This window comes from Scleropages formosus, chromosome 3 (assembly GCF_900964775.1).
Source record: "Scleropages formosus chromosome 3, fSclFor1.1, whole genome shotgun sequence".
In the NCBI taxonomy this organism is placed as follows: Eukaryota; Metazoa; Chordata; class Actinopteri; order Osteoglossiformes; family Osteoglossidae; genus Scleropages; species Scleropages formosus.
This window is the reverse complement of record NC_041808.1, coordinates 14,118,268-14,132,587: the sequence shown is the minus strand read 5'-3', so window position 1 is coordinate 14,132,587 and position 14,320 is coordinate 14,118,268.

The following is a 14,320-nucleotide window of genomic DNA, read 5'->3' as shown; positions in this document are numbered from 1 at the left end:
TATAACGCGAAAAACATAATATTTACAATACACAGTATTTGATCTTCTAGGTTCTGACTGAGTCCAGCTTGAATTTCTCAACACAGCACATTGCTATTTGAGGAAAGATGACGAGGAACTGATCTCCACCATGCTGCCGATTGCTGGCATTCTTCCGTCCTCCTTCTTTATTCCATTTGTTAATGAGAGAAGAGCCACTATGTGTGCAATGGGGGCAGGCTCCGCTGTTGATCATCTCAGCAGGATGCAGACGCTGTCCCAACACTGAGGGAATCCTTCTTCTAGCATCCTCTTTAAAAAATCTTGGGGATGAGGACAAATGTTGGATTGTAGGATGATCGATTCACCAGTAATGGACTGAATTCCCCACATCTTTTAAATCACATGGCAGATAGTCATAACTATCTGTATCAAGTCTGTACTTATATAAGCATATTTAGTTGTGAACACAGAGGGGTATGGTGGTGTAATGGGTTTGGCTGCGTCCCGCTCTCTGGGGGGGTCTGGGGTTCGAGTCCTGCTTGGGGTACCTTGTGTTGCTGGGTTAGGCTCCAGTTTGCCGCAACCCCGCTGGGGGTAAGCAGTTTGTGTGTGTGTGTGTGAGAACAGGTAGAGTTGTACCCACCTGAGGTGTTTATCAGGTGAGGTACTAGATGCTGACCTGGGCCTTACTGCAGTGATCTTGCTTCAAAGTGGGGGTCTTCTAAGAAATCCTCTTTCCTCACATGTTTGCTGTTGAGGGGGCAGAATGATTTGTGTTAATGAACTGTTTCTTCCGCATCTCTGATGTGGAACTAAGTCACTGACTCACCCTAAAAGACACCGAAAAAGATATCTAGGGGCATTCTTTTGCAGGCTTTGATTGTGGGTATAAATTAGCATATTTTATACATTTATGTATTTATTTATATGTTCATCCACATGTAGCTGACATTGATGATTAAGATTTTGTAAAATTTCAGTATGTAGAGTGATGAGTCAAGGACACTCATTGGTTGCTTTGCTTTCACTCTTCTGTCCAGTTCATCCCACACAAGCCTTGTCTAGGCTAACCAGGTGTTCTCACTCTTCCAACAGGTACTTCAGGTTTATGAGTAGATAGATAGATAGATAGATAGATAGATAGATAGATAGATAGATAGATAGATAGATAACTGAAGAATTTATCAATGCACTATGCACTTATCAAAAAGAAGTGAAGCAGATTTACCTAATTGCTCCAAGATTTCAACTCCACATTGAAGTGCTTTGGTTTTTCCTTCACTGTGATACCCGTGTTTCACATTCGGCCTTCCCTTGTGTTTTGGTACTTAAGCACACAGTAAATTCTGACTAATGTGGGCACAAAATCCAGTTTTAACAATTTGAAGGTTAAAGGCTTAAAGAAATTTCCAGATCTTTCCTTAATTTCATGCACTGTAGCCAGTCTTATTATTAATTAAATGCTTTACTTACACAGATCCATGCTGACTTTATTTGACCATTTTATTTATAGTGTATAGAACTGGGTGTTTCAGTGTACAGATTCCATAGAGGTGTCTTTCTCAAGAGTAGTAGAGCAATAGCAGGGTTTTGTCCAGTAAGTGTACTGCCCACTCTGTGTGTGTGTGTGTGTGTGTGTGTGTGCGCACTGGCATGCCTTGTCTCACACTTCATGCTTCTGGGATAGGCCTGTCCCAGGCGGGGTCAGGGCGAGCTGGAGCCTAACCCGACAACACAAGGTGCAGGGCCTGGGTGGGAGGGGACACACCCAGGATGGGATGCCAGTCCATCACAAGGCACCCCAAGCGGGACTCGAAGCCCAGACCCACCAAGCAGGACCTGGCCAAACCCGCTGCTAACCCTAACCCCTTACTTTTGAGAAAAGCATCAGTTAAATGAACTGGTGTGTTGAAATTCTTTCAAATGCTGGAGATTTATATTATGCAAAAAATATATACTAATATCCATTTCAGTTAGTGTATAATTGGAATATAATGTCATTTTAATTTTTTTAAACATGCCGTTTCCTCTCCACCCGTATTGTCCATTGAGGAGAGTTTGTCCCTGCAGCTGTAATAACACAGGCAGACCACTAGGTGGAGGAGTTGTCACGTAATCACTGAATCACCGTGGTTCTGTCCTCAAAATCTCCTCCTCCTCCTATATTCAGGTTCTGGACTGCTGAACATGACAGGTTTAATGTTCTAGCTTTCCAGCAGCTACCACTGAAATAAGGAATGTGTGCCATGGGTTCAATCCCTCTGGGGGCAGCTGGTAGTGTAGTGGTTATAACTGCTGCCTTTGGACCCAAGGGTTGTAGGGTTGAATCTCACCTCTGGCGCACACACACACACACACACACACACACACACAGATTGACTGAAACCACTTGTCCCATGCAGGGTCCCAGAGAGCCAGAGCCTAACCAGGCAACACAGGGCTGGAGGGTGAGGGGACACACTCAGGACAGGACACCAGTCCACCACAAGACACCCCAAGCAGGACTTGAACCCTGGACCCAGCAGAGAGCAGGACCTGGTCAAACCCACTGTGCCACCACACCCCCTGAGTGTGATTCCTCTCCTCTGCAAAAGTGTTTCACACTGCAGACACAGGGACTTGAACCACCATCACAACAAAAGTAACCACTATGTCCCCAACTCTTATTATCCTTTCAGGATCTTATATTAAATCAGATTCAAACTTGTAAATATTTTCAGTTTTGTTTTGTCTGTTTCTTACCAACACACTGAATTCATTTTTTATTTTAGGTTTTCTTTTAATTATATATATTTGCTTAATTAACACTTTTTTCTTTTGTGCCATTTTCTGAGGATCATAGTCTTTTTTGTGTTTGTTTACTAGGCTGGGATTTTTCTGTAGACAGTAACGTGCAGATGTTGCTTAATTGTACATTTATTCATATAATTGATACTTTTCTCCAAAGCATCTTACCAGGTTAAGCTACTTACAATTATTTACCCAGTTACACAACTGGGTAATTTTACTGGAGCAAGTTAGAGTAAGTACTTGGGGTTATGGTACTTTTTTCACAATTTGTCATGCTGGCATTCTGTTTAAATACAATTTCTTTGCAAATACGCTGATTTCATTTTTATAGGGTTTAATTTACGTTCATTCAAACACCCACCTCTTTAATGGGATCTATCCATCCATCTTCTGTCCTGCTTGTCCTAAAAGGGTCACAGTGGCAGCAGGGAGAGCAGAAAGGCCCAGCCACCCCTCTCCCCCACAACTTCCTCCAGCTCAACCTGGGGGATCCCCAGCCGTTCCCAGGCCAACTGTGAGATATAATCCCTCCAGCGGGTCCTGGACCAACCTCGGGGTCTCATCCCAGTCGGACGTCCCCGGTATACCTCCAAAGGGAGGCGCCCAGGGAGCATCCTTATCAGATGCCCGAACCACCTCAACTGGCTCCTCTCAGTGCGGAAGAGTAGCGGCTCTACTCTGAGTTCCTCCCGGATGTCCGAACTCCTCACCCTGTCACGGAGAGTGAGTCCCTGCACCCTGCGGAGAAAACTCATTTCGGCCGCTTGTATCCGCGATCTTATTCTTTCGGTCATCACCCAGAGTTGATGAACACAGGTGAGGGTAGGGACGTAGATCGACCGGTAAATGGAGAGCTTCACCTTATGGCTCAGCTCCTCCTTCACCACTACAGTCTAGTACAGCGACCGCATTACTGCTGCCGCTGCTCCCGGTCTGTGGCCGATCTCACGCTCCCTTCCCTCACTCGTGAACAGGACCCCAGGATACTTGAACTCCTCCACCTGGGGCAAAACTCTCCCCTTACCTGGAGGGGGCATACCATCCTTTTCCATGAGAGAACCATGGACTCAGACTTTGAGGTGTTGATCCTCTTCCCCACCTCTTCACACTCGGCTGCAAACCGTTCCAGTGCATGCTGGAGGCAGCCATGTGACGGTGCCAAAAGGACAACATCATCTGCAAAAAGCAGAGACATCACCTTCCGACTCCCACATAGAATGCCTTCCTGACCTCGACTGCGCCTTGATATCCTGCCCATGAAAACCACATACAGGAGTGGAGACAAGGCACAACCTTGGCGGAGTCTAACACCAACACTGAACAGGCTTGACTTAATGTCGAGTATGCGGACACAGCTTTCGCTCCGTATGTACAAGGACCAAATGACCCGCAGTAGTGGCCCCGGTACCCCATACTCCCGAAGCACCTCCCACAGAATTTCCCGGGGAACACGGTCATAGGCCTTCTCCAAGTCCACAAAACACATGTAGACTGGATTAGCAAATTCCCATGCCCCTTCAATGATCTGTGAGAGGGTAAAAAGCTGGTCCACTGTTCCACGGCCAGGGCAGAATCCGCATTGTTCCTCTTCAATCTGAGGTTTAACTATCGGCCGGAGCCTCCTCTCCAGCACCCCGGCATAGACTTTCCCAGGGAGGCTGAGAAGTGTGATGCCCCAATAGTTAGCACACACTCTCTGGTCCCCTTTCTTAAAGATAAGGACCACCACCCCGGTTTGCCAATCCAAGGGCACTGTTCCCGAGGTCCATGCAACATTGCAGAGGCGTGTCAACCATGACATCCCTGCAACATCCAGGGCCTTAAGCATTTCCGGGCGGATCTCATCCACCCCCGGTGCTTTGCCACTGTGGAGCTTACCAACTACCTCAGTGACTTCCACCAGGGAAATGAACTCTGACAGCCCGAAAGCCTCTGGCCCTGACTTCTGTAAGGGAGGCATATCACTCGGGTTTAAGAGTTCTTCAAAGTGCTCCTTCCACCTCTCGACAATGTCCTCATCAGAGCAAAACTCCTCCAACCCCTTCTGAGCTGCTGGATGGTTCTCCAGAACCTCTTTGAAGCCGACCGATAGTCGTTTTCCATAGCCTCTCCAAACTCCTCCCATGTCCAGGATTTTGCTTCTGCAACCGCAGCCGCTGCTGCCTTTTTCGCCTGCTGGTACCTGTCCGCTGAATCAGGAGTCCCCAGAGCCAACCAGGCCCTAAAGGCCTCCTTCTTCAGCTTGATGGCTTCCCTCACCACCGGTGTCCACCAGCTGGTTCTCAGGTTTCCGCCCTGGCTGGCACCAACAAGTTTTTGGCCACAGCTGTGCCTGGCTGCTTCCACAATGGAGGTTTTGAACAGGGTCCATTCAGACTCCACATCCCCTACCTCCTCTGGGACATGGGAGAAGCTCTCCCGGAGGTGCGAGTTAAAATCATTCTGGACAAGGTCCTCTGACAGTCGTTCCCAGCACACCCTCATTAAACGTCTGGGCCTACCGGGTCTGTCCATCAGTTTTCCCCGCCATCTGATCCAACTCACCACCAGATGGTGATCAGTTGACAACTCAGCACCTTTCTTCACCCGAGTGTCCAGAACATGTGGCCTCAAGTCAGAAGAAACGACTACAAAGCCGATCATTGACCTTTGGCCCAAGGAGCTCTGGTACCAAGTACACTTATGAGCATCCTTGTGTTCGAACATGGTATTTGTTATGGACAAACCATGACTAGCACAGAAGTCCAATAACATTTCACCATTTGGGTTCAGAGCGGGCAGGCCATTCTTCCCAATCACCCCCCGCCAGATTTTCCAGTCATTGCCAATGTGAGTGTTGAAGTCCCCCAGCAGGACTATGGAGTCTGTAGGTGGGGCCCTGTCCAGGACCCCTCCCACCTTCTCCAAGAAGGCCAAATACTCTGAACTGCTGTTTGGTGCATAAGCACACACAACAGTCAAAGTTTTCCTCTCTGCGACCGTAAGTCGCATGGAGGCGACCCTCTCGTCCACCGGGGCAAACTCAAACTGTATGGCAGCCAGTCGGGGGCTTGTGAGTATCCCCACACCCGCCCGACGCCTCTCACCTCGTGCAACTCCTGAGTGGGGGAGGGACTACCCCTTATCAAGGAGTTTGGTTCCAGAGCCAACACTGTGAATGGAGGTGAGCCCAACTATACCTAGTTGATATTTCTCAACCTCCCGCACCAGTTCCGGCTCCTTCCCCCCAAGTGAGGTGACATTCCACGTACCAAGAGCCAGTTTCGTTGTGAGCGGCTGTGACGCCATGCGCCACCCCGCCCCCTCCCACTGCCAGGTATACATAGCACCGGACCCCCATGCTGAACCTTGCAGGTGGTGGGCCCACATGGCCCCCCACGATGCCTTTTCGGGGTGAGCCCGGCCGGGCTACATGGGCTGCCCGGCCACCAGGCACTTGCCTAGGAACACTATCCCCAGGCCTGCCTCTGGGGTAGGTCCCGGTGACCCTATTCCAGGCAGGGTAAACGCTCTCTTGTTTACTTTTTTCATGGAGGTTTTTGGATCGTGTTAGTCTGGATCTTCACTCCAGACCTGTTCGCCTTGGGAGACCCTACCAGGAGCATAATGCTCCTGACGACATAGCTCTGAAGATCCCTAGATCACGCAAGCCCTTCCGCCACGTCAAGGCCCCGATCCAGGAAGGGTTTAATGGAATCATTTAATTATATTCAAAGCAATTATTAAAAATCAAAGGGCACTCCCAGTGCTTCTGCAGCTAATGAATAAATCTGAATTTTTAAATATTTCTTTTCCTGTGTTTTGTTTCATTTAATAACTTGGCAGGTGGAAGTAGGCTTTTGTTCGGCAAATGGAGAAGAAAACAATTTATTGCAGATTCATTTAATTTTTGACCCTCCTCACAGCCATACAGATGAGAGAGGGCATTTTAATCTGTTGCATAAAAACAATGGAAGCTCTTTCCTGTTGCCTTCCTGCCAAATGGTCCCATTAGTAGGTGGTGACAGATGGTGGCTCATCAGCAATGAATATCCAAGTGGCCCTGTTGATCTTAGATCTGTCGTGTGAGTCTCCCACATGAGACAGAATCACAGGCTCATGCCTCTGCGCTTGTGACAAAGTGCAGTCAAGTGTAAGACCCCTCAGGGACACTCAGGTTCTTCCTGCCACTCGGCTGCCTGCACACTCTTCCCCCGGTTACACGCATATATTCAATTAGCTGGTGCTTTTTTCCCCAAAGCAACTTATAGCATTAAGTTACTAACCCATTTACACAGCTGGGTGAGTTTACTGAAGCAGTTCAGGCTAAGTACCTTCCTCAAGGGAACTACAGCTGGAGGTGGGATTCAAACCTGCAACCTTTTGGGTCTGAAGGCAGTAGCCCCTACCCTTACACTACCAGCTGGCACAGTTACCGCCTCCTCTCCATACTCGCAGTTTTACACCTCTGGAGCCCTGCCTTGTGTGTCAGCTCATACACTGTACATAAAAATTCATCCAGCCATTCCTGGTTCAGCCAGAATGAAGGTAAGATGAACCTGTGACACAACCAGGAGAGAGACTCACAAGATGCAGCTGACTCATAAACTAGGGGACTCTGTCATCCTTTGCATACGAAAGTTACCATGGTGTGTGTGGCGTAACAGGCACATCACCTTTTGCTACTGTTGGACAGGAGGAGAGCGACAGACAAATCCTCCCTTCTCACCTTCAGCCAGTGTGCCGAATAATCCTTGAATTCAGATTGCAGCAATGACCACCCAGACTCCTTTATACTGGCATTTCGTCAGACCTCCCTCTGCACTCTGCACTCCACTATCCCACACGTGCGACCTACAAAATTATTTCATACTTTGAAGGCATCCCATGAAGAGACATGAGCAGATCAAACTTTCTCAGAGTGCTAATCTGGACACCCACGGAGACCGCTGTATGAGGAATACACATGAGTGAATGTTCATCTAGCATCATCTAGCATCATACTCAGCTCCAGCATCAGCCTTTGTTTCATCTGTGGCAGGTAGTGCGGATGACGTGGCCGTATAGGCAAGACTGAGGTGCTCAGTGGTTAGTGGCTTTTCTGGAGAAGATGGCTGGAGAAGAGAAAAGCTGGTGCACATGACTGAAGCTCAACAAAACCATAGACACAGAAGAAGATGGTCCTGCAACTGTAGAGCAGGAAAAACAACTCTGAGATGTGATTGAAATTGAAAATGCAAACTGCTAGTCATCAATTCGTCATTCAAACCATCATTTCCTAATCATCAAACCGCACACACACACACACACACACACATTCTGAACCGCTTGTCCCATACGGGGTCGCGGGGAACCGGAGCCTACCCGGCAACACAGGGCGTAACGCCGGAGGGGGAGGGGACACACCCAGGACGGGAACCATCAAACATTTGCAGTGATATGAAATGCTAAATCGACATAAATATGAGAAATGTAGAAGGAACTTTGTCGTCGGTTCCGTGGTTGATGATGATTTTGACATGTGGACATTGTGCTGTTGAGCGTAAAAGTGCAGTGTAAGATAATGTACGTTAAACTCCTCAATGAATGACGTGACTGAAATGGACCAGATACAGTAAGTGATGCTCTTTATGCTGCCAGGTGACTCATTCCATTTTGTACCCAGATCAGATGTACTGACAGCAAGTAGTGTAGTGGTTAGAGCTGTTGCTTTTAGACCCAAAGGTCACAGGATTGAGCCTCCTCTTGAGCAAGGTACTTACCTTAAAATTGCTCCAGTAACATTACCCAGCTGTATGAATGGGTAAATAATCCCAAAGTCACTTTGGAGAAAATGTTGGCTAAATGAATAAATGTACTTGATACACGTCAGTGATATAAAATGAAAGGTTGCCCAGGTGTTGCAAATATGAATTTGCTGACCATCTGATTTCAGGGTTACCTTAGCAAAACATCACCTTTTAAAGAATCCTTACTTGTCCTGTTGAATTAGTTTTGCTCCTTGCCTATCGCCATGAGCAGCGGCACCCAGACAGACCTGGGTTCAACTCCCTAGCCAGCCCTAAACCACTCCAATATTGTAGCGTGCAATGTCATGGGTTGGGATGGGGCGAAGAAGGACGCAGAGGCAGTGTTCATCTCAAATGTTTTATTAGAACACCGGCACCAGGGAAACAATGCTTTCAGACCAAGAAACCCATTTACTCCAGGACCTACACCTCCAGCCAGCCTTCCCAGCCTGCCTAGCACCCCCAGGTTCTTTACCACATATTGGTAGACACAGTCACCCCATCATTTCCCCCAGAAGTGCCCCCGCTGGTTGCACATGTTATTTACAAGTTACCCACAATCCAGCTATTTACACGAAACACATATTCCCGTCTAAACACAGTAACATGGGTCACTGCAATATGTATATTTGCTCAGATTGTTACCTTATCTTTTAGTTCTTGGATGTTGGATGGATCAGTCTTTCATGGGAACTCATGGAAGACCACAATCTAGTTCTCACGCTTCGTTGAAGGGTTTTCTCTTTTGTTTTAAATCTGATTGGTTAACCTCTCATCTGTTCATCTCTAGCTCTCCTCTTCGGGGGACGATTAATGTTTGCTGGCAGTATTCTGTGCAGCACGTTCTCTGAATCTTGATTGTATTAACAAAATACTTTACTTTATAAGTTGTAAGAGTCCTTGTTATTCTTCCACACAGGTTGCAGAGCCGAATTAACTGTCACGGACCTCATTGCGGCTCCTCCTCGCCTGACTTGTAACACCTGCTTTTGTTTTCCTGGTGGACGTGCACAACCCACAGATGAAGGAAAGAGATCACCTTAGGCAAGGCCTTGGGGTTAACCTAATCCTCAGGAGATTTTGATGTTAACCGTGTTTCACTGAGATCCTGTTAGGGCGACAAATTGAACCCAGAGGCCAAGAGTGAAAGATATTTCACTCGAATAATTCAGATTAAGTATTCAGGCACTCTTTTTAAGGGTATGACAACGGGCTGGCCCATCTGGTATCTCAGCCTTCAGTTGTTTCTTTGTAAGTTCTGTACATTGACTACCGTGCCTTAACACTGTCTTCCGTCCGCACAAATACGTGTCCCAAGCAAACGGGAAGATGAGAACTGCCGATTTCCGCATCCCTTTGCTCTGGGACGAGGTCACGGCGTTCGAGCTCTTGCTCGGCCACACTTACCCGAATACTGTTTATCCACCGTTTGTGGGAGTTACTCTTCCGCCCTTCGTATTCTACCCAAAATATCGTTAACATCAAAATCATTCATCGTTTTTCGTTTAGCCAGCTGGGAATTCAAACTGCGCACCCTTTCCTTTTCATTTTCAGCAGAAAACACGGTGCGAACACTTCCACTGAACACATGAGTGCCCAGTACAGTGTCCCCCAGCCCTGCCCCGCTCAGCCACATGGGATCCACTTGGGTTTCCTTCAGACTGCGCTGTTTGGGTATCACCTCATCGGAGCAGATAGTTTTCTGTGCTCGGTACAGAGCGTTTATTGACTCGCTTGTCTATTTCATCTTCTGAGCAGTTTATGGAAAGTTTTCTGCTCAACATTCACTTCCTCTTGACGTGCGCTCTTTAAGGTGGCCTGGAGATTCTAAATAATCCATCCTGAGCGAATGCGTGCATGTGAGGAAACTTTTGCGATGGAGTGGTGTTCGCTCCAGGGTGTACCCTGACTAGCCCAGAGCCCTGTACTTCTGGAATAGGCTCCACACCACCACAGCCCTGAGACGGTGAGTGAGTTAGTGAGTGAGCGAGCGAGCGACATTCAAAGCTCACCACAATGATATGTTAATTTTCAGAATGAAAATTACACTGCATTTGTTGAGTAACATTCACAAAATCAGAAAAGTTTCTGTTTGATTGCTGAGGTCTGTCTGGTTGAAATAATAAAAGATGTGATTTGTACCACCAACTGCAATAAATTAATTAGATGCAGCTGGTAGAATAGTGTTTGGAGCTATTTCCCCGCACTCCGAGGACCCAGGTTCAAATCCCAATCCTGCTGTAGTACCCTTGATCAAGGTACTGTCCCTGGATTGTTACAGTAAAAAATATTGAGCTGTGTAAACAGGTTAATGACTGTAAATAGCTCAACGGCGTCAGTCGCTTTGGAATAAAGCTTCAGCTAAATAAAAGCCCAGAGGAAGGATGGATGGGTGCAGATGAGAAGGTCAGACCCACCCACTTTCATACCCCAGTTGCTTGTGCTTCCAATCCCAGCCTTCCCCTGGGAAGAGTGTCAGCCCTCAGTGTGGGTGTGTTAAGTATCCCCTGTTAGGGAGAGCAAAGTAAGCAGATGGGCCCATTTGTAAAGCAGCTCAACAATTGATTTAAGTGGCAAACAGAGGTCGGGGGCTGTCCCTTCTCCGGCAGCAGCGGGATGGGGGAGGCTGTCACACTTTACCATGGGGGCCTTGTTTACAAGGTGAAGACAATTCAATTTAATTGTAAACCAAAAAGAAAAAAAAAAGACATTCAGTGTTTTAGTCTGGTAGTAAGGCTAGGTCCACTGTTTTTTCTGTTTAAAAATAAATAAATAAATAAATAAATAAATAAATAAAAAATTTCTATATCATGACCCTGCCAGAGAGTCAAATGAAGTTGTGAGATAAGTGTTTTTTTACCTGTTTGCATAGCAGTGCCTTATTTTAGACCCCTTGTAAGAGCTGCATATACACGGTTAGAAAGAATGGATTATCCTGTGTGAAACATGGGGTATAAGGCATGAAAGCCCCCAACTTCCGCCTTTAATCAATAACACATCAGCCAATGGCTCTATCTAGGGGCATTCTAGAGTTTAAAGAGAAAACTCACCTTCATGAAACTTCCATTTTAAAGACAGCACCCTTTTCAGGGTGGGGGATGGAGAGGTTTCCATGATTCTTGGCCACATGCATTGTATATTTATGGTCTTTCACTTCAGGCAAAGGGAGAGCAGTGGTGCAGTGGGTTTGGCCTGTGCCTCCTCTCCAGTGGGTCTGGGGTTTGAATCCTGCTTGGGGTGTCCTGTGACAGACTAGCATCCTGCCCTGAGTGAGTCCCCCCCCAGTCCCATGCCCTGCGCTGTTGGGTTAGGCTCCGGCTCACTGTGACCCTGCTCAAGTCAAGCAGTTTGTGTGTGTGTGTGTGTGTGTGTGTGTGTGTGAGTGCGTGGGCATTTTAAGCAACAACTGATCTTTGATGATTGCATGGCCCTGTCACATAAACACAGTGGAGTCAGACCCCAATTTGTTAACAATCCTTTAACGAACTTATTTAACAGATTACAAGCAACTGTTGTCAAATTCAGGGTTTTGATGGTCTATCCCAGAAGCATAAGGTATGAGGCAGGTTACACTCTGGATGGGACACCAGTCCATCTGATGGCAATTGCTAACACTCATTTACTCACACACTTACGACTGGCCACTCATAGTCATCAGTTTACCTGAATTGGACTGTGTAGGAGGAAGCCAGAGGGCTGAGAAGAAAGCCACACAAACATGGTGAGATCATAAAAATTTTACGCAAACTGATCTGGAAGCAAAACAATGTCCAAACCCATAGCCAATGAGCTCCTAGGCACTGGTGCTACAGGTTGCTCCACTGTGCTGCCCCTTCCACAAAATTTGGCTGTCTAAATAGTCCTTGAAATCAAGACTGAAGCCGTGAAGGCCCAGCAGCAAAAAAAAAAATCTGTAAAAAGCCCTACACCTCTTCCACACAAACTTCACATGATGATGCAGACAGAAAAGCTTCATTGGTTTATTGTTACTCCATTCATTTCACCCACAGCCCAGCTTTGTGTGTTGTACCAACTCCAGAAGCCAGATTTCAGTTTGAATTCGAGTTGGGCTCCGCATGGTTGCTGTTTATCTTGAGGTGCGTTTGTGTCAGTGAAGAATCAACAACTGTGTGTGAGTTCATCCACATCTTCATTGTTATCCTTCACGCTCATAAAGGCATCAAGGTTTTTTCCAGCTACACTCCAAAGACTCTCCAAATTATACCCCAGAATCATTTGATTTGGGCTTTTGGACATACCCTGGTTTCCCTGTTGCTCTTCTTACCGGCAGTTATGTATGGGTCAATTTAGAGTCTGATGACAAGTTCTGAAAAATGTAGCAAGTTTAACGTTTTACCGTGTTCCATAGTAGCTTAATTTGGAAAGTGAGCAGGGCTAGACAGGGCGGAGGATTCGTGTCGAGGTCTGTCTGTTGGGGCCATCTGGACTGTAGCAGAGCCTAAATCCTAACTGTTTCATTGGGATTATTCCACGTGGTAATCCATCTTTTCTCTGGGCTGTGAGGGATTAGCTGGAGGATCAAGCTAGCTTCATAATAAACTTTATTAAAGTGGAGTTGGTTTCTGGGGCCTTTCTACTTGACACTTCTGAAGTGATCAGCAGGGGTGTGACGGGGACACAGCAGTCAGAAGACTGCAGGAGAGTAGATGCAGCTGGAGATCTAGTGGTATTATGGTGGACAGGCATGCAGACTCTGAAGATGGTCAGATCACACGCTGTGAAGGACCCCTGCTGCTGAACACTTGAAAGGTGCACTTAGCTTAAATTGCATCAGTTATAAAGTTCAAATGTATTAAAGGAGAAAATTGTGACTTAGTAGGGAGAAGTGTCGACTAAACAAGGAAATGGAAATGGCAATTTTAAATATGGATAAACCTGATGATATGTATGATCTTTCAGATAAAGGTGTCAACATATATATATATTCAAAAAAAAATCCTGCTGTAAATATCCAAAAATGTGTGAGTGGTGTGTTAAAACTTATTTCAGTATATCTGTAAAATATTCAATATGATTTTTGGTGATGAGACAGCAGACACATTGGTACGTAAACACTCTTAATCACACACATCCTATTGCGGTGACTTTGTTTGGACAGTTTGCAGTAACGTAACATTAATGTAATACAATGATCTGCTTTAACGAAACGGTGAGGTCAGTTATTGCTAGTGTCCATTGATGATTTTCATCAAAGTGTCACCTTTCAGTACCTGACAATTCTCTAACAGAGTCACTGCCAGATGTTCTAAAATAGTGTAAATGATAGGATGGGGAAAACAAGGAAAAACTGCATTAATAAATTATAAAAACATTTAAACCTCACATCTGAAAAAATTCTAACGTCATTGGGAATGACTGTTATACTGCAGAACATTTAAACTTACATTTATTCATTTAGCTCACGGTGCTCTGCAAAATGATAGTCCTGGGCTGCATATATACGCACACACACATACAAAATGTGTACAACCGCTTGTCCCGAGAGGGGTCACGGCGAACCAGAGTCTAACCCGGTAACAGAGGGCACAAGGTTGGAGCGGGAGGAGACACACCCTGGACGGGATGCCAGTCTATCGCAAGGCACCCCAAGCAGGGCTCGACCCCCCAACCCACCACCCAGTAGGCCCTTGCCAAACCCGCTACGCCACCAAGCTGCCTATAACTGTGTATAAATTTATACAGCTGGGAAATTTTACTGGAGCAATTCAGAACATGTATCTATTCCTTTCCTGCTTAATAAGTAAGACATTCCACTGGGA